General features: G+C 39.1%; 1 protein-coding gene and 1 pseudogene across 1 annotated transcript in view; one reads left to right on the plus strand and one right to left on the minus strand.

The window, feature by feature from the left end:
* The window catches only part of THSD7B (thrombospondin type 1 domain containing 7B), a 691,892-nt gene that overhangs the window by 362,437 nt on the left and 301,724 nt on the right, over positions 1–27,731 (plus strand). The window lies entirely within an intron of this gene.
* Positions 16,773–17,620, minus strand: LOC134370789 (TIMELESS-interacting protein-like; annotated as a pseudogene).

A 27,731-nucleotide genomic window follows, 5' to 3' on the forward strand; every position in this document is an offset into this window, starting at 1 on the left:
TATAAGAGCTATTGATTTTATTTTATGCTATTGAAGGGATGTGTTCAGGTTTTTAAGATCAACAAATCTCAGAGGGAAATGTTACAAATAACAAAATTTTAGTCCAATTACCAGCTTCTTTATTAGGATATGGAAAGATTTGGGGAAACTTGTATTTTATTGAAAAGCTAGAATACACAGTTATCACACTTTAAAAAATATCTAAACTTGTGAGCTTAACTGGCTGTTGAACATTATACATAATTTTAAGTTTGAATAGTTGCCGTTGTAGCATTGGTTTTTCTCTATTCAGTATAGGAAATTGATTTGGTGCAAGTGATGACAGATATGATTTTTAAACTTTCTATAAAGAATTGTGACATTTTTGAGAAACTGCTTTTAAACCATAGAACATGATATTATATGCAATCTTTTGCATCTGTTCTCTCATTTGGGCAATAAAGTATTGAATAATATTCCTTACAGGAGCATTGTGTCTCACTGTTATGTGCTTGATAAAAATATTTTATCTACTTTGTAGAGTAAACAGGAGTAGATAAAGGTTGATTATGATATCTCAAAAATCTGTTTCATGGGTAGAACTGTTCCTGTACATTTCATGTGCTAAGGGAAATAAAATAGGAATTTCATTATACTTAACATTTATAAACTTAATGCTATTTTAATTGCTTTTTCTTCCCACTTGCCCCTGTCCTCTGTGAGTTTCTAAACCAAAAGAATGAAAAAAAGTTAATTTATTCCAACTAAAATATCCATACTTATTATCGCAATACCATTTAATCAGTTATAATGAAGAACTGAACCTGGGCAAGTTATTTTGTAATTTACAAAGGGTTATGAAAATTTAGAAGCCTGCCTGCCTGCCTGCCTTCCTTTGAATGATAATTACATGGTATGCCGTCTCTGTTTCATCTACTATTTTAGTGACACAACTTGGTCCAGTGATTATAAGTGTATGTGTGTGTGTGTGTGCTTTTGTTTTGATGATAGAATAAGTTTGTGTGTATATTTGATGATAAAATGAGTTTGTGTGAGTGTTTTCTGTGCAACTATTGTGTATTAGGACATATCCACATGAAAAATAAACTCTTCAAAATCTATTACCAAATCTATGTGGAATAGAGCAAATAAGTTGTCCTCAACATGTAATTTATACTGACTAAAAATCTAGACATGGACAAATTATAACAATTCATGAGAGGATGGCTTTGCTGTAATAGAAGAAGATACATGCTGAAAAAAGGAAAAAGTGAAACCAGCCACAGAAAAACATTCACACTTGTGATCATGAATAGATGGGTAGTTGATTTGATATTAGAATATGAGGAAAGTAAGAGAAGGGTTGAACAAGTGTGTATAGGAAAAAATGAAAGAGTTCTTGTAGTAACTGAGGAGAGTAGAGGACAGAGATAACAGTGGTCATGTAGAAAAAAAAATTAAAGCTCTAGTAACTACTTTGGTGTAGGGAGGTGGGGAGAATAAAGTATATGTGCCTGTGCTAAGTTCTTTTTTCTCTTTTCTTTTTTTTCCATATGAGAATTTTCTGGTTAGTGCTAAGTTCTTTATTGCAATTTTCATTACTGACAAAATAAGTTAAAATCTTTTTGCAATGGGAATTTATAAACTTTCTTGTAATCCATAAAGCAATATGAAAACCTCCCTCGTACTGGCTTTTTTTTAAAAAAAAACTGTGCCACTCAGCACTGCATCTCAGCCAGGCCATTAATGTGTACTCTGTCCATTAACCCAACTATCCCCAGCTTTCTTTTGAACCACTGCTCTTGCTTTTCCCTACCTGGCTAACAAGTGGCTGGATCTGGACCTCATCAGCTTTTAGTATTGCTTCTGGTTCTTTGCAGTACAATTGTTTGGTCATTCTTTTACTGATGTGTTAACTAATTTAACAAATATTAATGAACACCCAGTGTATTGTAAACACCAGTTCTAGATACTGCAATATAGTAATAAACAAAATTAAAAAAATCCCTTACCTCCTGTAATTTATATCATGGTGAAGGGAAATAGATTATCAACAAAATAAATGAATGGTGTAGGTTGTTGGATGGTGACAAGCACTGTAGAGAAATATGAATTAGGTAAATGCAGGGGTGAGATGAAGAGAATGGTCCAATTTTAACTCTGTGATTAGGGAAGCTCTTTCCGAGAAAGTGACATTTGAGTAAAGATCTGAAAGAGAGGGAGTGGATGATGCTTATGTGTAGAAAATTCAGAAGTCCCAAGATAGTAAAAAGCCTGTTGTATTAAGGGAACAGAAAAAGTCAGTGAAGCTTGAGCAGAAAAAACCAGGAGGAGGAAAGGAGGAGAGGAGTCCAGAAAGATGGGCAGAAGAGAGCAAATTGTGTAGAGCCTCGAGAGAACTTTTTATTTTTACTCTGAGTGGAATAGACAGCAATGAAGGCTTTACACAGTAGACTGATATGATTGTATTTACATTGCTGTCGAGTGGATAATAGACTCCAAGCAGAAGGAACCAAGCAAGGACACCAATTAGAAGGCTACTAGAACCATCCAGAGGAGTTATAAGGTAAGAAAGAGGTCAGAAGCTACTGTTAGAGTTAAGAAATGGTCAGATTTTGAACATGTTTTGAGAGTATGATTGACGGAATTTGTAAATGTTATGAGAGGAAGTTTTTCTAGAGTGACTGGATGAAATTTTGGGAATCATCAACACACAGTTGCTATTTAAACTATGAGACTGGATGAGATCACCAAGGGATTGCATGTAGCTAAACAAGAGTCCAGTGACTGAGCCAAGGCTAAGACATTGGGAAACGAGAAATAACCAGCAAAAGAAACTGAGAAGAGGTCAGTGGTATAGGAAGAAAACCAGGAGAGTGTGGAGTCTTAAACACTGTGTAAAAGAATGTTTCAAGGAGGGAGAGGAAATGACTATGCTAAATGTTGCTGAAAGGACAAGTAAGAATAGATTGGAGAACTGTCTGTCCGTAAGATGTAACAAATTGGAGGTGGTTGTTGACCTTGATAAGGAGAGTCGTGAGAAGGTGTGGGGAGGATTACAGAACATGATTGCAGTGGGTTCAAGAGATAATTGGAGACAGTCTAGGGGAAATAAAAAGGAAAGACTTTGACCTCATGGCACGTTTTGATGTGAAGAGAGTAGAAAAAAGGGGCAGTAGCTGGGGGAGAGGGAGAGCAGTCAAGGGAGAGTTTTTTGGCTTGTTTTGTTTCTAATATTGGAAAAATAATAGCTGAAGGGAATGATTCCATTGAGAGAGAACTTATGATGGAAAAAGAGGAGAGAATTGCTGGAAAGATGTTCCCCAAAGTAAGAAAGGATAGGATTTATATTTTTTTAACTTTTCTATATTAAACATGAAGTTATGCCCATTAAAAAAATAAAAGAAAAACAGTGAAGTATTGTGGCGCTCTGCTACAGGCTATTGCTAATGTGTGGAATCCTGTTGACATCACCAATTGTAGCACTCTTAATCCTGTTCATGACGCCAATTGTAAAGCTAGGCAACCACACCAGTTGTCAGGCTCTTTTACCTGCTGGGAATCCTGCACCGACTGGGCTGATTTTCGAGATAAGTCTGGGTCTGCAGCCCACAGACCCCTCAAGCTCACTCACAGACTGGATCACAAACCCTTCACACACCAGGCTGGGTCCCCAGAACCCTCACATAACAGGATAGGTCACCAGACCCCTCACACGCAGGTTTATGAGCTAGGTAACTGGCCAAAAGGTCCTTGGAGCCATAGGTAGGAAAGCATGGCCACGCAGGGTGGATGCCCAAGACAGACGCCCACCTGCCTGCTTAACTAAAACTCCTCTCTCTCTCTCTCTCTCTCTCTGAAGAACATCTGAATAGCAACAAAACTAAAAAGACACATTGGCGTGCATATGCACTAACTTCACACATACACACACACACACACACACAAAATTTGCTGACAAAAAATGCTGAACCACACCCAACTGGACCTGAGGTGAGGGCCCTGACCAAACTATTCTATTTTCCCAAAAATCCACCCCTTTGGGGTCCTTGCCTTACAATCTATGCATTCAGAATCTTCCGTGATGTTCCCTTAGTGAGGATAAATGACCCTTATATTTACATACTATACATTCCATCCCAGTCCCAAAAGTCTTTAGCTTGTTGCAGCACAAACTCAAAAGTCCAACGTCCAAAGTCTCCTCTGAGACCAAAGTCAAAAGTCCTTCCAGCCGTGAAACTGTAAAGAGTCAAAAACAAGTTTATCTATGTTGGGAAAATAGAATAGTTTGGTCACGGCCCTCGCCTCAGATTCAGTTGGGTGTGGTTCAGCATTCTTTGTAAGCAAATTGTGTGTGTGTGTGTGTGTGTGTGTGTGTGTGTGTGTGTGTAGTTAGTGCACATGAGCGCCAATATGTCTTTTTGGTTTTCTTGCTGTTCTTATGTTCTTCAGAGAGAGAGACAGAGACAGAGACAGAGACAGAGAGACAGAGAGAAGAGAGGAGTTTTAGTGAAACAAATGGGTGGGTGTCTGCCATGCTTTCTAACCTATGGCTCCAAGGTCCTTTGGGCTGGTTACCTAGCTCATAGATCTATGAGAACGGGTCGGGTGACCCAGCCTGGTGTGTGTGGGGTCTAGTAACCCAGCCTGCCATACGAAAGGTTTGTGACCCAGTCTGTGAATGAGCTTGAGGGATCTGTGAGCTCCAGACCCAGCCTTAGTGAAACAATCTGCCCAGTTGACAGGGTTACCAGCAGGTAAAAGAGCCCGACAACTAGTGTGGTCATGTAGCCAGACAATTGGTGTTACAAACAGGATAAAAGTATTACAATTGGTGATGTCGACAGGATTCAAGACAGTAGTACAGAACTTTACAATTGGCAAAGTCTGCAACAGGATTCTGAGCAGGTACAGGAGCCAAAAGTCCTTGGAAGAAGGAGGAAATGTGGCTACTTGTGAATATGCTCTGCCTTATGGCCACCTTCCTGTTGACCGGGATCTGGTTGCTGCAAACTGTACTACTGCAAGGCAGCATAGACCAGGTACTACAATGCAAAACCCCTTGGGAAGGGGAGAAATGTGGCTGTCCTTGAGAGTGTGGTGCCCAGTGGCCACTTTTCTGCTGACCGGAGCCTGGCTGCTGTTCACTATGCTGCAAACTGATCAAGATTTGTGGCAAAAAGCAGAGTCCTTGGAAGCAAGGATGATTATCCTGGAGGATGGCATGCAGCAACTGGCCACTCCTGCCTCTCAAACCAGGGAAGACCAATCCATTGGTGAGTTGGGGAAACTGTGCATCTCCAGGCGTGATCTGTTATGCACAAGAAATTGAGACAGTCAAGCAGCAGAAACAGGGAGAGCCCCTGGTTGCTACTGCTTTGAACCTAGGGGTGGATGGTGTAACATGCCCTAGAGACAATATAGTAAAGAAATTTTGCATTTGTCTGAAGGCAAAAGGCTTGGAGGGTGCCACTTAAACACGATGGCTGGCTGGGTGCCGTAAAACCTGAGAAAAGAGTGCCACATGTAGACAGGCAGATGACCTGAGGATGGGTGCCCCTGCAGAATTTCAAGTATGTTTTCACTTGGTGAAAAGGCAGAAAGTTAGTCTCCATTACTTCGTGTCTGTCTCTGAGGCAGTGGCCTCAGGATAGCCACAGATATGCACAGGGGCAGGACAGCCACTTCTTGATGGATTGGGAGAATGCAGCTGTTTGAACTGTGTGGGTGAACACTGCTAACCTGCCTGAGACTGAGTGAGTAGCTGGTGTAAGCCGAACTGATTGAAGCAATTCAAAAGCCAGAATTTAAAGGGAAGCAGAGCATAAAGATTTGGAAAATTTGCAGCCTGGCCGTGAGGTAGAGAAGCGGAGAGCAGGAGAAAAATGCAAGGGTGAAGCAGAAAAACTGTTTGCTAAAGACATTATCTTGGACATGAGGCAGCCCAGACAATGGGGAAAAAAGCCCTAAATGCATTTGAGTAGTCTGGATGAGTTCCACACCCATCACAGGCCCTGAGGGCGTTTGAGAAGTTTGGGAGAGCACCCCTCCCATCCTAGGAGAACTGAGTTGTCCTGGAGGACAGTCTGGGGTACTGCTGACCTCAGCAAACTGCTCCTGGTGTTCTAGCTGCTCTGGCTGGAGCAATACTGGCTCAGCACCTCCGAAGATCAAATGCTGAAAACCTTGGTGGCATTCATGTTGTGTTAAGTTAGCAGGCCAGCTGTATGTGAGAGCAGTGGAGGTGTGGCAGCCTCCACCTAGATTTCAGAAGATGCATGAAAAAGTCGGAGGACTCAAGTGGAGAGTTGCTGCAGGGGTGGAGCTACTGCAGAGGTCATCTATGGAACAATGTGGAGCAAGAAAGGTGGGGTCAGAACCCCCACAGAGCACCCCCACTGAGGAAATGTCTAGTGGAGCCAGGATGGTGGGGCTGCCACCAGAGGCCAAGAACCGTGGGGCTGCTGGCAATGTGCAGTGCTAGCCTAGAAAAGCTGCAGGCACCAGGGAGGTCAATGGTCTGCACTTGGTGGAGCTGTAGGAGCAAGGTTGCCCAATGCTTTAGGGGTTCAGGTGCCCCAGGGTGCTTAATGTTTGCCCTGTTTGGGTATTGGATTTGTTTGGGGAAAGTTTTTCTTTTCTATTCCTCCCTTCTTGAGTAGGAATGTGTACACAATGTCTGTCCCACTGTATCTTGAAAGTAGATGAACTTGTTTTTGACTCTTTACAGGTTCATGGCTCAAAGGAGTTTTGCTTTTAGTCTCAGATGAGACTTTGGACTTTTGAGTTGGTGCTGCAACAGGCTAAAGACTTTTGGGACTGGAATGGAATGTGTAATATGTAAATGTAAGGGTCATTTATCCTCGCTAAGGGAACATAACATAAGATGCTGAATGCGTAGATTGTAAGGGGAGGACCCTGAAGGGGTGGATTGTTGGGAAAATAGAATAGTTTCTTTGTAAACAAATTGTGTGTGTGCATGGAGTTAGTGAGCATGCACACCAATGTGTCTTTTTAGTTTTGTTGCTATTCTTGTGTTCTTCAGAGAGAGAGAGAGAGAGTAGAGAAGAGAGGAGTTTTAGTGAAATAGGCAGGTGTGTGTCTGCCTCGGGTGTCCACCCTGCTTGCGCCATGCTTTCCAACCTATGGCTCCAAGGTACTTTTGGCCAGCAACTTAGCTCATATACCTGCATGAAGGGGTATGGTGACCCAGCCTGGCATGTGTGGTGGCTGGTGACCCAGCCTGCCATATGAAGAGTTTGTGACCCAGTCTGTGAATGTGCTTGAGGGGTCTGTGAGATCCAGACCCAGCCCTAGTGACACAATCGGACCAGTCAGCAGGATTACTGGCAGGTAAAAGAGCCCGACAACTAGCATGGTCATGTAGCTAGACAACTGGTGTTAGAACAGGATAAGAGTGCTACAATTGGCAATGTCAACAGGATTCCAGACATTAGCTATGGCTCCACAATCTACTTCCAAGATACAGTGGGACAGATATTGTGTACACATTCCCATTCCAGAAGGGAACAATACAAAGGAAAAAGAGTCCCCAAACAAATCCAAAATCCAAACAGGGCAAATGTTAAGCACACTTGGGCACCTGGATCCCTAAAACGTGGGGCAACCTCGATCCTATAGCTCTGCCAAGTACAGACCATTGACCTCCCTGGTGCCTGCAGCTTTTCCAGGCTGGCACTGCACATTGCCAGCAGCCCCACGGTTCTTGGCCTCTGGTGGCAGCCCCACCATCCTGGCTCCACTAGACATTTCCTCAGTGGGGGTGCTCTGTGGGGGTTCTGACCCCACCTTTCTTGCTCCACATTGTTCCATAGATGACCTCTGCAGTAGCTCCACCCCTGCAGCAGCTCTCCACTTGAGTCCTCCGACTTTTTCATGCATCTTCTGAAATCTAGGTGGAGGCTGCCACACCTCCACTGCTCTCACATACAGCTGGCCTGCTAACTTAACACAACATGAATGCCACCAAGGTTTTCAGCATTTGATCTTCGGAGGTGCTGAGCCAGTATTGCTCCAGCCAGAGCAGCTAGAACACCAGGAGCAGTTTGCTGAGGTCAGCAGTACCCCAGACTGTCCTCCAGGACAACTCAGTTCTCCTAGGATGGGAGGGGTGCTCTCCCAAACTTCTCAAACGCCCTCAGGGCCTGTGATGGGTGTGGAACTCATCCAGACTACTCAAATGCATTTAGGGCTTTTTTCCCCATTGTCTGGGCTGCCTCATGTCCAAGATAATGTCTTTAGCAAACAGTTTTTCTGCTTCACCCTTGCATTTTTCTCCTGCTCTCCGCTTCTCTACCTCACGGCCAGGCTGCAAATTTTCCAAATCTTTATGCTCTGCTTCCCTTTAAATTCTGGCTTTTGAATTGCTTCAATCAGTTCGGCTTACACCAGCTACTCACTCAGTCTCAGGCAGGTTAGCAGTGTTCACCCACACAGTTCAAACAGCTGCATTCTCCCAATCCATCAAGAAGTGGCTGTCCTGCCCCTGTGCATATCTGTGGCTATCCTGAGGCCACTGCCTCAGAGACAGACACGAAGTAATGGAGACTAACTTTCTGCCTTTTCACCAAGTGAAAACATACTTGAAATTCTGCAGGGGCACCCATCCTCAGGTCATCTGCCTGTCTACATGTGGCACTCTTTTCTCAGGTTTTACGGCACCCAGCCAGCCATCGTGTTTAAGTGGCACCCTCCAAGCCTTTTGCCTTCAGACAAATGCAAAATTTCTTTACTATATTGTCTCTAGGGCATGTTACACCATCCACCCCTAGGTCCAAAGCAGTAGCAACCAGGGGCTCTCCCTGTTTCTGCTGCTTGACTGTCTCAATTTCTTGTGCATAACAGATCACGCCTGGAGATGCACAGTTTCCCCAACTCACCAATGGATTGGTCTTCCCTGGTTTGAGAGGCAGGAGTGGCCAGTTGCTGCATGCCATCCTCCAGGATAATCATCCTTGCTTCCAAGGACTCTGCTTTTTGCCACAAATCTTGATCAGTTTGCAGCATAGTGAACAGCAGCCAGGCTCCGGTCAGCAGAAAAGTGGCCACTGGGCACCACACTCTCAAGGACAGCCACATTTCTCCCCTTCCCAAGGGGTTTTGCATTGTAGTACCTGGTCTATGCTGCCTTGCAGTACAGTGTGCAGCAACCAGATCCTGGTCAACAGGAAGGTGGCCATAGGGCAGAGCATATTCACAAGTAGCCAAATTTCCTCCTTCTTCCAAGGACCTTTGGCTCCTGTACTTGCTCAGAATCCTGCCACAGACTATGCCAATTGACACGCTACTGCTAAGCTAATGTCTGGAATCCTGTAGACATCACCAAGTATAGTGCTCTTAATCCTGTTCGTGGCGCCAATTGTAAAGCTAGGCAACCATGCCAGTTGTCAGGCTCTTTTACCTTCTGGTAATCCTGAACCGACTGGGCCGATTGTGGAGCTAAGGCTGGGTCTGGAGCCCACAGACCCCTCACGCTCATTCACAGACTGGGTCACAAACCCTTCGCGTGCCAGGCTGGGTCACCAGACCCCTCACATACCAGGCTGGTTCACCAGACCCCTCACACACAGGTCTATGAGCCAGGTAACTGGCCAAAAGTCCTTGGAGCCATAGGTTGGAAGGCATCGCCACACAGGGTGGATGCCAAAGGCAGATGCCCGCCTGCCTGCTTCACTAACACTCCTCTCTTCTCTCTCTCTCTGAAGAACACCCGAATAGCAACAAAACTAAAAAGATAACATTGACGTGCATGTGCATTAACTCCACACACACACACAGACACACACACACACACAATTTGTTTACAAAGAATGCTGAAGCACACCCAACTGGACCCAAGGTTAGGGCCCTGACCAATTTATTCTATTTTTGCAACAAATTTAAATTAACCCTTCCCTTTCATTCCTTCAGCCATGATCTCCAATCTCCACTTCCCAAGTGAACTCAAAAGTAACTTGGTATGTCTCTCTCCAGAAATGCATGTGCAAATACACACACACACACACACACACACACACACACACACACAGAGGCACTTCTATAATGAAAGTTCATAGTGTACTACCACTTTTGCAATTTTATTTAATATTAGTAATACAAATATATTTGTATATCATAATATGTAGAAGTTCCTTATTCTTTTTTAAAAACTTGCGTTTAGTCTTTTTTCTGATTATAACAATTGATACATGTTGGTAAAAAAGATTTGGAATATCAAAAAGATTTAGAAGAATATGAAAAAAATACATTTTTCCTTGGTTCACTTCCCAAAGATAACTTTTGACATTTTTATTTTAAAATGTTATATTTTATTTACGTGAATTTAACAGAATAAGAAAAAGAAATGCACATGAGAGGGTTTCTGAACTTCAAATGCTTTGTTTTACTTCTAAAAATAGAATTATTTGGTCCTCAAAGATTAATCTAAGGTTCAGAAAAAAGTTGAGAAGTTGGGGTCATTATTTTTACTTTAATTGTGTGTTTGTTAATGGCCATAGGTTTATTTCCATTAATAATATTTGGTCAATTGTCTCCTAAAAATCAGAGTGCCTAAACTGATGTTTAAACACCAACTTATATCTTCCGGAATTTTAAAAATTAACTAATTCAAGAAATACCCACCTAGCACTGGCCCTATGGTTGGCATGGTTTAGGAAATGGAGATGCAATAATTGTCAATGCAGGTCAACCGTTTGCCTCATAGTGCTTATATTTATTTTTAAAATAAGGATACATTTTCAGATATAAATTTAGCTTTAGAAACAAGATTAGGAAAAGGTTGATCTAAAGGCAAAATTTGTATAATTGACAACAGATTTTTTAAGGAAAAAAATACATCATGAGATAATTATTGTACTTAACACCTATTTATGTATTAAACAAGAATTACAAATCACACATGACTTTATACTCTCAGTAGGTCCCCCTCATCCCTGGCTCTTTTGGAATTTTTTTCTTTCTTCAGAGTTTCCATTTTTTATTTTTGTTTATTTGTTAAATAAAAGATGATATGTAGTTTTTTGTTGTTGTTGTTTTGTTTAGTTTTTAGCAACTGTGTAGTGTAATCAGATTTCCAGGATTTTAATGACATAGTTTGTTTAATGGTAAATGATGTCTTCTTGAAGTCATATCCATTGGGCTTCCTAGACCTGCTACATGATTATAAGACAGGACTTCAACTCTACTTTCTTTTTCTTGGATTTATGTTTAATTTTGCTTTGGTTATTCTTCAGGACTCCTAAGGTGGTAAATTTTCTGGGACCTTATGTGTTCAAAAATGATTTTATTTTCCCTCGGACTGAAATAACAATTTGATTGAGGATAGAGTTCTGGCTTTAAAATAATCTTCCATCATGGTGCAAGACAGAAATCTTAGGCCAATTAGGCACTTGTATCAGTCGGTATCACCTAGAGAAGCAGAATCAGTAGGAGATATGAATTTGTTACAGGTACTTGGCTTACACAATTGTTGCAACTGGTTAATCAGTCTCTGTAAGGTTGTTGTCTGCATTTGATGTTGAAGCTTGTAGTCTACACAGCAGGCAGTCAGGAAGAGGATATCACAAGTAGGCTGGAGCCCACAAGCACTAGTTGGAACCACATGAGGATGAATTGAAACTAATATTCCTAATTGCTGTCTCTGACCTTGCTAAGGAGGGTACCCTGAGGGAGCTAGGGCCTCTGTCAGAGTTAAACTCATAATTTGGAATCCAGGAAGCTAAGGGAGAATGGAGGGGAAGGTAGAACAATTGTAGGTTTAGCTGCTACTTCATGCCAAGTAAACAAGTCAGCTGATCAGCAACAATGTATATGAACTATACAGTGGTTGCTGCCTCTCTTCCCCATTTCCATCTCTAAGAATCTGCCTTGCACTCACTCTATCCTTATGTATATAAGTAATGGAATTCTGGGAAATGTAGTTCAAACTAGCCAAGCTGACATGTTATAAAACCAGCATGCTTATACTTTGGTAGGTAGCCTGTTTTTGTGCCTTCTCTTCTTCCCACTTTCTTCAAACTCTTAAAATTATTTTTTACCCTGGAATTCTAAAATTTTACAAGAATTTATCAACGTGTTTATCATCACCATAATCATCATTCTCACTGAAATTTATGTCATTTATTATTGTTATAATAAGGTATTTTGTTTTTATTTTAATTTTTGCTCCATACTTAATGGGCATAATTTTAAGACTTACTTGTCTCTTAGTGAAAAATAATTATATTTTATTATTTCTATAGTTTTCTTTCTACTCATTTTTCTGTGATACATTAGACTGATATATCTTCTATATCTTTGTATTTACCCTTTATAACTTGATTTTTTTCTTATTATCTATTTTTCCCTTTGAAAAATGTTTATTTTTTTTTATTATCCATACATGTGGGGTACAGAGTTGATTTTCAGTAACTGTGTAGAAAATGTGGTGGTTAGATCAGGATAGTGAGCTTATTCATCATTACAATACACAATCATTCTTTGTGTCCATTGACCAATTCCTCATTAGCCCCCCTCCCTTTCCTCCTCCCCTCACCTTTTCCACCTCTAATTTTCTAAAAGGTCAACATATTGCTATGAATGTTGTTTCTTTCTTTCTCTCTCTCTTTACTGTTCATTTGTTTGTTTTTGGATTCATCTCCGAGTTATGAGTGAGAACATGTGGTATTTCTCTTTCTGTACCTGGGTTGTTTCACTTAGGATGATTTTCTCCAGGCTCACCCACGTTGTTGCAAATAGTAGAATTTCATTCTTTTTTATGGCTGAGTAGTATTCCATTGTGTACTTAGGTTGGTTCCATTGCCTAGCTATTGTAAATGGAGCTGCAATAAACATGGGAGTGCAGATATCCCTTCAACCTGATGTTTTCCCATCCTCTGGATATATCCCCAGTAGTGGGAGTGCTGTATCATATGGAAGTTCTATCCGTAGTTGTTTAAGGAACCTCCACACTGTTCTCCATAATGGCTATACTAATTTTACAGCCCCCCAAACAGTGCAGGAGGGTTCCTCTCTCTCCACATTCTCACCAGCATTTGTTATTCTCTGTCTTTTTTGTAATAGCCAGTCTGATTGGGGTGAGGTGACATCTCAAAGTAGTTTTGATTTTCATTTCCCTGATGATTAGTGATGCTGAGCATTTTTTCATATACCTGTTGGCCATTTGTATGTCTTCCTTTGAGAAATTAATGTTCAGCTCCTTTGCCCATTTTTTAATTGGATTATTTGGTTTTTTGCTGTAAAGTTGTCTGAGCTCTTTGTATATTCTGGATATTAGTCCCTTGTCAGATGCATATTTTGCAAGTATTTTCTCCTATTCTGTAGGATGGCTTTTCACTCTGTTGATTGTTTCCTTTGCTGTGCAGAAGCTTTTTAGTTTGATATAATTCCATTTGTTTATTTTTTCTTTTGTTGCCTGGGCTTTGGGGGTGTTATTCATAAAGTCATTACCCAGTCCTAAATCCTGGAACATTTCCCCTATGTTTTTTTCTAGAAGTTTTAAAGTGTCAGGTCTTATATTTAGGTCTCTAATCCATTTTGAGTTGATTTTAGTGTATGGTAAAAGGTACAGATCAAATTTCATTCTTCAAAAGGATATCCAGTTTTTCCAGCACCATTTATTGAAGAGGGAGTCTTTCCCCCAGTGTATATTTTTGGTGCCTTTGTCAAAGATCAGTTGGCTGTTAATACGTGGGTTGATTTCTGAGTTATCTATTCTGTTCCATTGGTCCACGTGTCTGTTTTTATGTCAGTACCATTGCTGTTTTTGTTACTACAGATTTATAATATAGTTTGAAGTCAGGGAATGAGTTAGTGCCTCCAGCTTTACTTTTTTTGCTCAGGATTGCTTTGGCTATTCAGGGTCTTTTGTTGTTCCATATGAATGTTAGGATTGCTTTTTCTATTTCTGTGAAGAATGTCATTGGTATTTTGATGGGAATTGCATTGAATATGTAAACGGCTTTGTTTTTATTTTATTGTCCAGACCTCTGATACAATTTTCAGCCATTTCTAACATTTTTTTAAAATCCTGGTTAATCCTTTTTATTTTCTGATTTTCTCTTTTTTAAAAAAATAAAGGAAAGACATAGATAGATAGATAGAATAAACATAACAATATGTTTTTAATTGATACAGATCCTCTTAAATCTTTGAGAACAGGATTACTTTAAATTATCTTTTGCAATCTGCATTATCTTTGTTCATGTTGGCCTTTTTATGTTAAGCTGTTGCTTTGCCACATATATCTTGGGATTCTTGGGTGTTCATTTATATTTGTAATTGAAGGACTAGTTGGAAAAATGGGTTTCTGTAGCAGCTTTATGAAGTAGGTGTATCACTCAAAAGGAAAGAATTATTTTGGGGTCTGACACTCTTTCAGGTTTAACAACATATGCAGACCCTTAATAGAAGAGGTGTTCGAGTTGGCTTTTTGTCTTACTCATGCCTTTGATGTTGGTGCTACCAGCAGACCTGTGAGAGGCTCCTTTTTTGCCATCCTACCACAGGACACCCTGTCAGGGTAACTCCCAGATCCCTCCCCTACTAGAGGGAGCATTCAGTGGCCATGGCAGGAAAGGAACAGAAAAGACACCAAACTTTCTAGAAATATGTCTTGAACAACCCAGGAATAAGAGGAGGCTCTTAAAATGAATTTCCACTTCATCTCCAATCCACGGGTGATATTCATTTTCTTTCTGAAGACACACACATTAGAAATGCTTTAGAATGCTTTGGATAAATTGCAGCATTATTTATTGGAGTGTGGAAATGGGAATGTCAAATGCCAAATGTGAAACGTGTCCCTACAAATGCTGTCAGGCTTCAATTCCTGGGAAACCATACAGATATTTTCCCGAAAGATGAAAAACGATGGTCATGCACCACTGATATCATTTTCTATTCTGTGTGATTTGGACTCTGCTAGGCATAAATTGGATTTATGTTGCACAAGCATAAATTATATTCTTCTCAGAGTAAATTGCAGGATTAGCATTTATTTTAGGACTTATCATACCTGACTTTGGTGCCTTTGTCTGTCAGACAACTCCAGAAGCTGAACGGCAGGGGTGTCCCTCTCTGCAGACTCTTCCAGATGATAGGAGTCTTATGAGTTCACTCACCGGAGCTGCTACCACTTGACAGGAACTAAGAATTCCTCTGGGAAGTAGCAATGCAAATAGGGCAGCCATTTCCTACCATACGAGCTCTTTATCAATCTCTCCAGTGGTCTCATCTCATAAGTAAGTGTGATGACATCTGGAGGGAAGGGTAACTGGAGGCCCTAATAGAAGGAAGAATTAGGGCCTCCAGTTACCCTTCCCTCCAGATGTTCAGTTAAGCCCTTCCTGATGCTCCAGCCTGCCCCTAGAACACTGCAGGCATAAGCATCCACACACAACTTGTGCCTCAATTCCAGTGATGATGGCGAAGACTCTGCTCTATTTGAACTCCAGGCAGAAGAGGTCTCCAGAAATAAAGGAGCAGGCATTTTCAAGCAGTGTGTGCTGATTTTTATTGGCTGTGAGCTTCCTGATAAGTTCTGTACCAGCTTATTTTCTGCACAGGCTTCTTTCATCAAAGAATAAGAGAACTCGTGGAAGCAATTCTATGCTTTGAAGTTTTGTAGGGGCTTTATAAATGATGAAGTACCATGACGTATAACATGCCACGTTTAAGAAGACTTATGTTAGACTTTAGAGTCATTACCAATAGTTGACATATTGGTATCATGTCCCTAAATTGCCCATTAGCACACATTAACATGTAGTCATCAAGTCATAAGTATCAGACAAGCAACAATCTTTTTGATTGCTTTATATATTTATATAATGTTTTTCTGGATTCCAAAATACAATTTGCTTTATTCATGATTGTAAAAATATTAATGCTTATGAAAAAAATCCCATTGTTACACAGAATTTGGTGAGAAAATTTATAATAAAAATTACCTGAAATCTCACCAGTCTAAGAGAACTACTGTTTACTTCCATTTTAGTGAACAACCTCCCAAACATCTTTTTATACATATATACATAGAAACACACTTGCTTGTTTTCTTCCTAATGGATTTCAGACATTTCTAAGAATCCTTCCATTACTGATGCAAAGCTACTGATGGTATAAATGCTCTATGTTGTGGTAACCAAATTCTTACTGAATGATATGGGTTGTTTCTCTACTAGAAACAGCTCTGAACTACAGCTTTGTCCACTTTTAACTTTAGGCCCTATCTCTACAAATGGAATTGCTGAGTCAGAGAGCATGTATCTTTAAAATTTTTAGTAAATATTTCCGAATCGGCTTCTAGAAACACTGCATCCTTTTTTTTTTTTTCAGTTTGTAAGATAACTTTTATTTTTACTTCTGTTTTAGAAATAGACATTAATATTCAATATATATTTACATCTTAAAACATCGTCAAATTTAGTGAAAACAAGACGTTCAATGACACACTAGCAATAGAAGCTGCTTATTAATTACTAATCATTTTATGAAGTCAAATCTGTATAAAACTAAACACAAAAAAGTAAAAGTAGATTTAACCAAAGTTAATAAGTAACAGACATAATTAAAAATAAATACCAGATTTTAAATGGGAATCTGCAAAAGTTTTACTACCTAAGAATTTCCACTCAAAGAAAAGAAAATATGCAGTAATCACAAACTTGCAGGATAGCGAGTTAATAGAAACATTTTCTCTTGGTGGTGGCCTGTCTAACCTCAGGAACATTTCTGGATGAAGCATAAAGTTACTACTGTACATTTTAAAAGGATTAGTCCAGTTGTGTTTTCTCTAATTTTAATTCCTCCTCTTCATTTACAGTATTGGCAAGAGTAGCATTATGTGGATTGTCTAGAACATCTTTGTTTAATCCATGTGACTCCTTTTGACCCTCATCAGTATTAACCTCTTGGACTATTGGTGCCCTGGGTGTGTTTATTAACATGTCATTTCCTAGGGTCTGACTATTACTCAGTAGCTTCTCCTGCCTTCTTTCCAAGGCCAGTTGTTTATTACTCTCAATTCTTTGACATCACTTTTCTGTTAGGGTCTACTTGACCCAGAAGCAAACTTCTCACTTTCAGATGAGTTTGTCAAAAAGGAATCTAATAAGGTAGCAGTTACATCATGGCCATTGTTTCCCTTACTTCATCATTATTGCTAACAAAAACCTTCATGTAAAATAGGGAGATTGAGTTGAATTCATTTGAAAATAGGTCTGAAGTTCCTTTTTCCCCCCATGTATTCAGCTCTGTCAATAAAATCCTCCAACTGTAGCTTAGGGAACAACCTATGTGTGCAGTGCTCCATGTGTCTGGTTAGCAGCTTCAAGTCTTCAGCCTCATGACTTTACCTTTGAATTTTGCTGTATCAAACACATGCCTCAAGGCTGGAAGCCCTCTCTCTGAAATTAATCTCTGAGCATCCAGCATGGGTATACTCCTTTGACTTGTCCTCTTTGGCGGTAAAGGGACGGGTGCTCCACTCTCTGACTCTTCTTCAGGATCAGCTCCTTCACCATCTGAAGAGGCTGGAGGTGGGAAGGGAGGAAAAATTTCATCATCTTCATGCTCATAATCTGGTAGGTCAAATCAAGCCATTCTCCTGTGGTTCTAACATGTTTTCTTCTGGTTTTCCTCCCTTTCTGGACACTCCTCCTGGATCTTCTTTGCAGGCTCATCTTCTTCTAACCTCACGCAGACCTCAGCTGCCACAGTGCCATCCAAACACCTTATCATTTCATTGTCTCAACAACAACATAGGATAGTGCCGAACTCTTGACCCCTTTAGCTAATGCTAAGTCTAGTCAATATTTTTAATATTTATCAATCAGAATGGATGAATAATAATTTTATACTTGTATTTCTTTGATTGCTAGTATTTCTTAGTCAATTTTATTCCTTTTCAAACGTTGCCTCTCAAAATTGTCTATTTTTATACTGTCTGTCTTTTTGTCTTTCCCTGTAGTTATTTGGTATATTGTGGACATTAAGCCTTTATTTGTCACATATTTTGCAAAAATGTTTCCAGTTTGATATTTATCTATTAACCTTGTTTATGGACTTATTTATGTGTTTTGTTTTTAAATTATTAGACAGGGTTCAGGGCTTTATATACTAATTCTAAAACATTTTCCAGCAGCATATCTATCAGCTTTTACTTTTTGGCTTCCAATTGCAGAAGTCTCTCTATCTCAAGATTAGAAAAATGCCTAACTATACTTTCATCTTCTGTTACCTTTAAATTTTTAAATCTAATTATTGTATTGAGTTAGGATATATTTAGAGAAAAAAATTGAAGTACAGATAGAGTGTTTTGTTTTCCAAAGAGCAGGCAAGTTCTCCCCAACCACCCCGTGATGTGAAAAGCTATTTGTCATAATTTCTCATGTTAGGAAGTCTTTCTGGACCCTATTTTCTTTTTTTCATATAGGTTGATAATGTGTTTTAACATGCAGTAGGACCATTTTTTCCAATTATATACTTATTTTCAGAATTTTATGTATTTATTCTTCCAAGTAAATTTGTGAATTCTTTATTAAGTTTTTATTTTGACTTTTAAGTCTTGGTATTATGAGCATTCCATTGTCCTTGATATCATCTCAGAATTATTACTTGGGTAAAACATATTACTTCAGCAGGATAAATCAGGTGGAAATATATTGACAATTATAGCAAAGAGGTATATATTATCACAGATCTGTTAGAAGTTATAGTCTTTGCCTAGGCTGCATGTGTGGGGAAAAAAATTACCACAAATTGTAGCTTCAAATGAATCCTTAAAACTAAGAAGCTGTAGGACACAGTGAAGGTTAAATGATTTAACAGAATGCCACAGTCTTCATTTTTGCTCTAAAAATAATCTCTGACACTTAGCCAAGAAAAGTTCTTAGGCATTTGCTCCAGCAGTTTTTTTGATGGGTTCACTGCCCTCTCCCCCACCCCATTTTTCCCTATAATATTTCCCAAAGTATTGAAAGAAGTCCTAGGTTCATACAAATGAATCATCTGAATAAAGACTAACTGCTGCGAAGAAATGGTGATCAAGTTCCTGTGATATGATAGCTTGTGTTGGTAGAGGACGGTGGCAAGAGAGTGAGCTAGTAAGAGAAGTCAGATTTGGGCCGACCCCATGGCGCACTCGGGAGAGTGCGGCGCTGGGAGCACAGCAGTGCTCCTGCCGCGGGTTCGGATCCTATATAAGGATGGCCGGTGCGCTCACTGGCTGAGCGCGGTGCGGCCGGTCACAAAAAGACAAAAAAAAAAAAGAGAAGTAAGATTTATAATCATAGACTGTTGTTAACATTGCATATATTTATTACTCCCACGGGATAATTAAGGCTGTTTAATTCTCTAACTTGGCCAGTTGTGACATAATCTGTATTTCAAAGTAAAAGTAAAACCACCATAGGGAGAAAAACTGTAGAATATAGGGCGCAAATTGAAATCATTTATATATGTAATTCGTATTCACAGGACTCACAAAACTGATCCCTGAGTGCCACTGACAGTTTTTCCCAGGTGATGTTGATGTAAATTTTTTGTATGTCTTGACTTTTTTTCTGTTCTTTTATCTTTGTGGAATATTGATCAGTGTCATTTTTCTCAAGAAAATAAAGCTATCCTACATATTAGTTTTCTGATTTAAAATTTTTATGTTCTCAAGACTTCTTTGAGCAATCAAGTCCTTTCAGATACTAAAATAGAATATTCTTTATGAATGCTAGGTCCTCAAATGGTAATTGATATTGTATAATGAGGCTATTTCTCGTAAACCTTTATAATGACATGGTATGACTATATTTTCTACAATTAGCTAACATATAGGGGCACCTAATGAAATATGGTAACTAGACTATCTATTTTAGAGAATCAAGTGATGTCAAGGAAAAACAAACAAACCATAATGACTCTAGAACATTCTAAGCAAATGATCTTATAGTTTATCCACAGATATCTCCAGAGGGGGGAAAAATACCAAATATTTTAAAAAATAAAACAGTTTTACTAACACTTGGGCTCTGAAAAGTATTGATGCTGGTTTAGATGCAGTTATTCTCTGGTTGAGTCCTAAATTAGTCAGTATTAATTCCGTAATATAGTTACATTGCATTTTTATCTTCTGTAAACTAACTTTATTAGTCAGGATTGTTTCCAATATAACTAATCTAACTTAAATTATTTAGATGTCTAATCTAACTCAAGTTAGGCTACGTATACAAAGAAGGACCTTACCATCTCACAAAATCTAGGGTCTAGATTTTGCTTTAAGCCTGACTGAAACTGGGGACTGAAATGATGTCATCGGGACCTGGGTTTCCTTCTTTGTCATCCTTCCATATGTGCTGGCTTTATCCTCTGGCCATCCCCATGCATGACAAAGGACATCTTGGTTCAGGTTTAACAACCACAGGATAACGAAAACTGTTCCTTTTCAAAGGTTGTGGCAAAAGTCCAGGAATTAGACTTACTGTCCTGATTCTGGGTCATGTTCTTGAACTAACCACCATTACTCTCATTGGCCAGGCCTAAGTCTGGTACCCACCCCAGGAAGTGAAATGTGGGGGACAGGCTTATCTCAAATTTATCTACTGAGCATGAGGACAGAGGTAGTCCCCTCCGGCCACCCCAAAAAGAAATCAAGCTGCTGATTCAGAGGACACAAGGGAGTATACATTGGGCAACAGTAACTTTGGAAAGGCACATACGACATTATTCAAATTTCTCTACAGCAGAAACAGCATGGGATTTGGAATCTAATTATCTGAGTTTGAATTTTGTCTCTATGCTTAATGGCTGTGTAACTTTAGTTTCAACCTTCTAACCTCTCTGTTCTCCAGTTTTCCCATCACTAAAACAGAAATAAAAAATTCTCTCAAGGAATGTTCCGAAGATTAAATTGCATCACAATGGAATGGTGTAATGTGTAGTGTATCTAGAAATAAGGCTTATTAAGCAGAATTTTGTAATGGAAGTTGCTTACCTGTCTCACTGTGTCTGGCTCTAAAATCTTTACTCAGAGTATAATATCTTCTCCAAGTTATTTCTCTATATTTTCTGTGACTCTATGAAGAACAGAGAGTTCTTCAACTTGGGACTTTTTAAGACCAAAAAAAAAAAAAAAAAAAATGGGGGGTTAAAATGACTTACTGTGTGTGTGTATTTCTGTGAAGGAAGTGATGGGTCCTAAAGCTGGCTCCTCCTCGCTAAGGTAATTGTAATAATACACCTCCTGTGTGGCTTTGGAAATGTTCTGTTCTGTTTTCTGCACTACACTGCTTCCATGTCTTGAGGTGCTCATATGTCTCCTGCTGTGATCCGTACCATGGTGCCCACCTCCAGCTGCCAGGCTCTTATTACTATCTACAGAGAGACAGTAGTTCTGCTTTTCTCTTGTTCACAGCACTGTTTACAATGTCGCAATGCACTTATTCAAAGCTTATGGAACTGGTGTTTAACTGTTAGTTTCTATGGAAGGTTTTTCTTGCCTCCAGTGTGCTCTGCAGGGTGCTGATTTCTTCGCAGGATAATGAACATGGCTTTGCAATGCTACCTGCAGCTGTAACCCTCACCTGAGGACAAAGCAACTATGTTCCCCTGGCACTGTCTGCTGTGGCCACAGAGGAACAATTTAAATGCTCTTGGCAGAAGGAGTTAGTTCTTGTTAGGAATTCCTTAGTGAATAGTGTTGTGACACTTTCTGTGTCACTGTGTTTACTTGCCCAAGCCCTTTTAATTTGGGTTACTGCTGTTTAATCACTTCATGTTCAGGAGTGTGTGGACTACAAAAGCACTTTATGAAGTGAGAAGCACTGCAGAGATGCTGTCATAGCTATTGCTCCTGTTTTCTCATAAGATCTACTCAACGTGTTTATCTGTTTGGATTTTTCATCTAGACACTGCGGTGGCAGCTTCTAGTTGCCTGCACAATTTTAATTTTCTCCTGTTTCCCAAATAACAGAAACTTGACTTTTTTAGGGGTAGCCAGCTTAAAAAAGTCATTTTTTCTCAGATTTTGTTTAAGCTAGAGGTGGCAAATCAGTTATATGCAGGAATCATTGGCAAATGAGTTATAAGCAGGAATTACTGGCAAATGAGTTATAAGCAAGAATTCTGGGAAATGTCTTTTATTTATCGATTGGCAGCTGGCTGGTGTGGTAATCTGTACCCTTCTGAACTCTTGACCATGGTGTTATAACACAGTGATCTATCCAACTGAGCTGACCAGCTGGCCCAGGAAATATCTTTTAATGGGGTTGATTCAGCTTGCCCTTCTCTTACTCTGACTTGGCTCATGAATGAGACCATTGGAGTTCCAGCTGCCATCTTGTGGCCTTGAAGATGGAAGGAATGCTAGTAAGGATTACAGAGCAAAAATACAGAAAGAGCCTAGGGGAGCCTTAGAGCACATCACTGGCTTTGTTTAACAAGAGAGGATAAAATTGCAGGAGAATTTAGTGTTTTTAAGCCACTATAGTTAGCGTTTGGTTAGTTAGCACTAACTAGCAGTTGAATACTAGTCCTAACTGATAGACCTCCATATAGACTCTTCCTTTTTTTTCTTGACATAGTACCCATATTTAGCATATGATCTCACAAATGTGTAAAGATAGAATAATTATGTAGCTCATTTCATATATTCTGTGTATATTTACAATATATATTATTGTATTTTGTTACACAGCACAGCATTGCTAAACATTTTTTTACTGTACTGTACTTGGACCAAGAAAATATTTACTCTTTTTTTCTAAAAAGAATTATCCAAATCTATTGGAAAGTATAACTATTTTGAAATCATACACCTTCAGTAAGATTTATTGATCTTTGATTAAGGAAATAACATTAGACCTAGAATTTGTCTTTCATAAAGCCTTATTACTATTGTGTTATTCTCTGTTGACTTGGGCCATGTAGAAAATGACCACAACATGTGGATTAGTGTCAGGGTTGTAACTGTTGTTTTTCTTTTTGGTGGCTGGCCAGTAAGAGGATCTACACCCTTGACCTCGGTGTTAACAGCACCACGCTCTCATCAACTGAACCAGCCAGCCAGCCTAGGTCATAACTGTACACAAAGCCCAAAGTCATGGTTTTTATATTTAAATGGAAAAATAAATTTTATTATATTTCTTGCCCATAGCCTATACCGTGAGTCTACCAACCATTTAAAAAGCACTTACAAAGGTAGACTGGAAAGGAAGTGAGTTCAGATAGAGAAAAATTATGAATTCCTTTCTGTTCTTGGCTTTGGCCCAGCTAGTTCTTTACCTTGAATTCCTTTTCCATTATTCTTTGTCTAGCAAAATCTGACTCATCCTCAAAGCCCAGATCAGATGGCAGTATTTCTGAGAAGTTTTCCCCAAGAAAAGACAGAATTTTTCCTTCCCTTCTCCAGCATCCAAGAGCAATGTAGAAAATACACTTGGGAATTACATGGAGGCTCTCTGACTTTGAGATTAGGTGTGCCTTATACAAGTTATTTAATTTTATTAAGCCTCAACTTTCTCACCTTTAAAATAATAATAATACCTGTGCTGTAAAGTAGCTGTGAGATAAATGAGATTAGCTATAGAAGATTGTCACAAGGAAGTTGGCCCATATTTAACCCCCAAATTATAGAATTTTTTATCATCCTTCTCTTCTTCATTAGCCTTATAAAACTTATTCTTTCCATTTTAGCAGCGAATATATGCTGTAGTTTAGAGCTTCGTGTCTCTTACAGGTTAAATTCTGTACAGCACAGAACAGAAAAATTTTCTTAGTTATCTTCGAATACCCTGGACTGAAATAGTGACTAACTTATTTATTGAACTGAATAAATCTAAATAATTATCTTTTTAATTAATTAATCTAATAACTGATTTTCTATTCCTTGTGCTTTGCATATGAAGATCAGGCACGTGCATTCTGAGCTATAGTAGAAGTGTTGTGTTTATACTAGTAAATTCATATACTCTTATCTGGTCACCTACGGAAGAGGGGATGAGAATACCTTATCCTGATACTGAATAAAGCTGACTACCCCAGATGGGAGAGGTACCCATCATCCTTGCTTCATTAGTCTGACACATCAACAGCAAGCCAACCAATCACAGGCACTGTAGGAATGAGACAATGTGGTAATCTGAATGTGTAGAGTGGAGTCTTGTGGACTGAAATGTATACAAAGTAGTTGGGGATAGGAAAATCCAGCTCTCCAGGTCCTTCAAATGAACACTCTAGGATGGCAAGCAGTGCATCCCTTTCAACAACCACCCAAGAAATTCAAATACAACAACCATATTGTGTTGTTTCAGTTCATGCTGAATTTCATGGCATATAAATTCTTGTCCAATCTAAGCACATCTGTTCATAATAATTAACTTCTGTGCCTTGTGAGCAGAAAAGCAGCATCAGCTATATAGTGAGATGCATTGGCTTTATTTGTATTTGTCATAATGATTCATTGAGACATTATGGGGAAGCAGATGCTTTTTATGCAGTCCAAGACTTTGCATTGTGGCTGCCTTTGCACTGCCATTACTCCTCATATGTTGAATTTAGAAGAGTTTTAAGGTTGTAGAGTGTTAAGGTTGTCAAGTGTTAATACCACTGTGGGAATATAATTTTGAAACCTTAAAAAGTCATTTGCTCATTCCAAAACTCAGCTCCCTTTTCCTCCCTGGTGTGGAATCATGATTTAAGCTCTTATCTCGAATTTGAGTGGAAGCTTTTATAAAGTTACAAATCATTGGACTTGAAGTTTCTGTGAAAAGTTTAATTCCAGTCCCAGATCTTCCACCTTCTCTGTCAAAGACAGGTAAAAACGCTTCCCCAGTAGAGATGTTATAATGTTTAAAATGAAGTTACAGGAATGGAGCACTTAGCAAGAAGCTTGACATAGAGCACTGATAACCGCTAGGAACAGTTCCCTTTCATGCTTTCTCCTAACTCTTCATATAGATTGTTGTATTTAGTCCTCAAGAAATCCTACAAGGTAGGCACTATTATTGTACCCATTTTATGTATGAGGAGACTGAATCTTAGAGAAATTAACTCACCAAGCTCATTCATCAAGAAATTGTGAAGCCAGGGACCAAGCCCATTCAGTCTGAGTCCAGAACTGGCATTCTTAACTGTGCTCTTCTTCCCATTGTAAATGTTAGTTGACAAATCTTTGACTAAAGCTGACGCAAAAGTAGGTAGATTTTGACCTTAATTTGAAATTAAGTTGAACAGACATTGCTTACCCATAGCATTAGTTATGGCTATGATAGACTTAGGTAGGCTATAGTAGATGTCCTAGAATAAATACCCTCTAGTGCATTCTGATCTCCACACTTGGAACATCTCTGTTTGTCACAGAGCCTCACCTTGTTGCTTTACAGGTATAGAAACCTAGTTTAATTGGTATGGAAAGATATGGAGGAGAGGATGTTTCATTATCTCTACCAGAAGCACATCAAGAATATTGTTGGACCTTCCGACAGCTTTGATAGAGGAAAGTCATTCCAAAGTTCCTATTGAAAGGGTGGCTCTTACCCAATGATGTTTGTTGCTACTTGGGTCCACATTTCCATCTCCCAGGCAAGCTCTATGGACAGGCCAGCCCACACATGGTCTAGTACAAACTCAAGGAATGTGATGATGGTGATGTCAAAGAGACCGTGATGGGTCATGTTCCATCTGAGATTTTGACTGGGAAATACTGAGTGAACAGAAATCATAGGATTAGAAAAAAGTCTACAAAGTAGAAGAGCAAAGAAAACAGCACAGTTGCAGAAAGAGTATGCTAGAACAAACATGAAAGTAGAGGCAGAGGCAGCATGATTGAGACACCATTCAGCCCATGATTGAGAAAACTGTCAGCCTGACCTCATGGCTGCCATGGGTCCTAGTTCCTTTATGCCACTAGCAACTGAGTGTTCAAAGTCTGCCCTTGTATTCCCATGAAATCCTCCTCCCTTATCACCTGACAAAATAACTTTATAGCACTCTCCCACTCCCTAATCCTCCTCCCTTATCACCTGACAAAATAACTTTATAGCACTCTCCCACTCCCTATTGAGATATCATAAGGAATTCTTTTATTTTCAACCACAAGAATGAATTAAAGTGTCAACTCCACTAACTATGCTGGTAGATAGTGTGGCATTGTGGAGAGAAATTTGGCTGCACACAGCTCTAGGCTTTATTCTCTTTTTTGACATTTATTATCTATTGAGGGAGTGGGGAGGCTGTTTTGATTAAGTAGTAGCAACTAGGTGAGTGTTTAGTCTCTTGCTTATATGAATGAATTTGACTGGAAACCTGATGACAACTTTGTCTCCAAGCCAAACTAGCAACAAACTGTGGTGAAATGGTAAATTTGAAATATATTAATTCCATAAATTTCACAGATGAATATTCATCATTTTACATGAGAAAATTTAGGAAGCTGAATGCAATCCTATTTGACAAGAATAAATGCTCTGGCTCTAGCAAAGCAAAATCCCACATTATTGTCAGCAATAATACCTTTCATTTATTTCCATGTTTTCCCTAAGTCATAATCATTTTGAGAGTGAATTCTAAATAGGAAAGTACATCACTCTCTGGAGCTCATAACAATGAGCGGCCACAAGAGATTTCATCACTTGAGACTTGGATTATCTTTTCCCTCATTGTCAAAACTCTTAAGGATATAATGTGTTTTAGGGGTAAAAGTGACAGGTTAAAATGGGAAATTAATTCACAGTGCAATTTTCATTTTACTTATCACAATATTTTGCAATTTTTGATTACTTCTCTTTGTCCTAAAAACCCTAAGATAGAGAACAAGCCCTTTACCATTTATGCGAGTATTTCAAAAAGATCATGGAAAAATAGAATTAAAAGATAATACAAATCTTCCCATGAAATTGTTGATGACCCTTCATACAGCAGCCCTGGAGCCTAGTGTAGTTGGGCACACAGTTGGGACTCAATAAACGCTTGTTCAATTAATGGATGAAAAAAATGATATAATGAATCATACAGCCATGATTGTATCTACAATGCTTGAATTAGCATTCCTAACAAGAAAAATGTAGTCAGCCAATAATTAATGATATTCATCACGTTTATTTCATTCCATGATACGTTACTATATATTTTGGAATGAATTTGTTTATTGCTTTGAATTTCAGTAGGCACCTGTGAAATAACAAAGAAGTCTCTGTAGTTCCTACCCTCAAAATGATTATAGTTAAAAGGGTTATAAATGACATGGTTACTAAACAGACATAGAGAGTGCTAGTTACTTTCTTATATTGATTCTTAAAGCAAAGTTTTTCTCCCTTTGTTAACAATGAATGATTTAAGGGGGGGAAAGTATATTTCTATAGAGAAATGAAAGTTAAAAAAAAAATTTTGTATAAACCAAGGGAATTGCTACTCAAATTGATTATAAAAACAGGTGGAGACTGGTTAAAAGAAAGAACCAAGAAAACAAGTTATATTTAGGAGGCAAAACAAAATCAAAACTCATTTGCTGACCCTTTTCCAAGGACCTTTCTCTCAGGGGGACCAGACCTTGAGTCCTCAATGCATGCCTTGTGAACAGAGGACAGCGAACTCCATTTCGTACTTAACTGGTTGTTTTGTTTTCATGATATGATATGACAGATTTCCTTGAATTTAGTGGTTTTATTTCTAATCTGGCCTGTGGTTTTGCCATAGGCATTGGCAGTAAGCAGTATGTCTGTTCAATATGTTGTTGCTGTAGAAAG

The sequence above is a fragment of the Cynocephalus volans genome, chromosome 1 (assembly GCF_027409185.1).
Source record: "Cynocephalus volans isolate mCynVol1 chromosome 1, mCynVol1.pri, whole genome shotgun sequence".
Classification (NCBI taxonomy): Eukaryota; Metazoa; Chordata; class Mammalia; order Dermoptera; family Cynocephalidae; genus Cynocephalus; species Cynocephalus volans.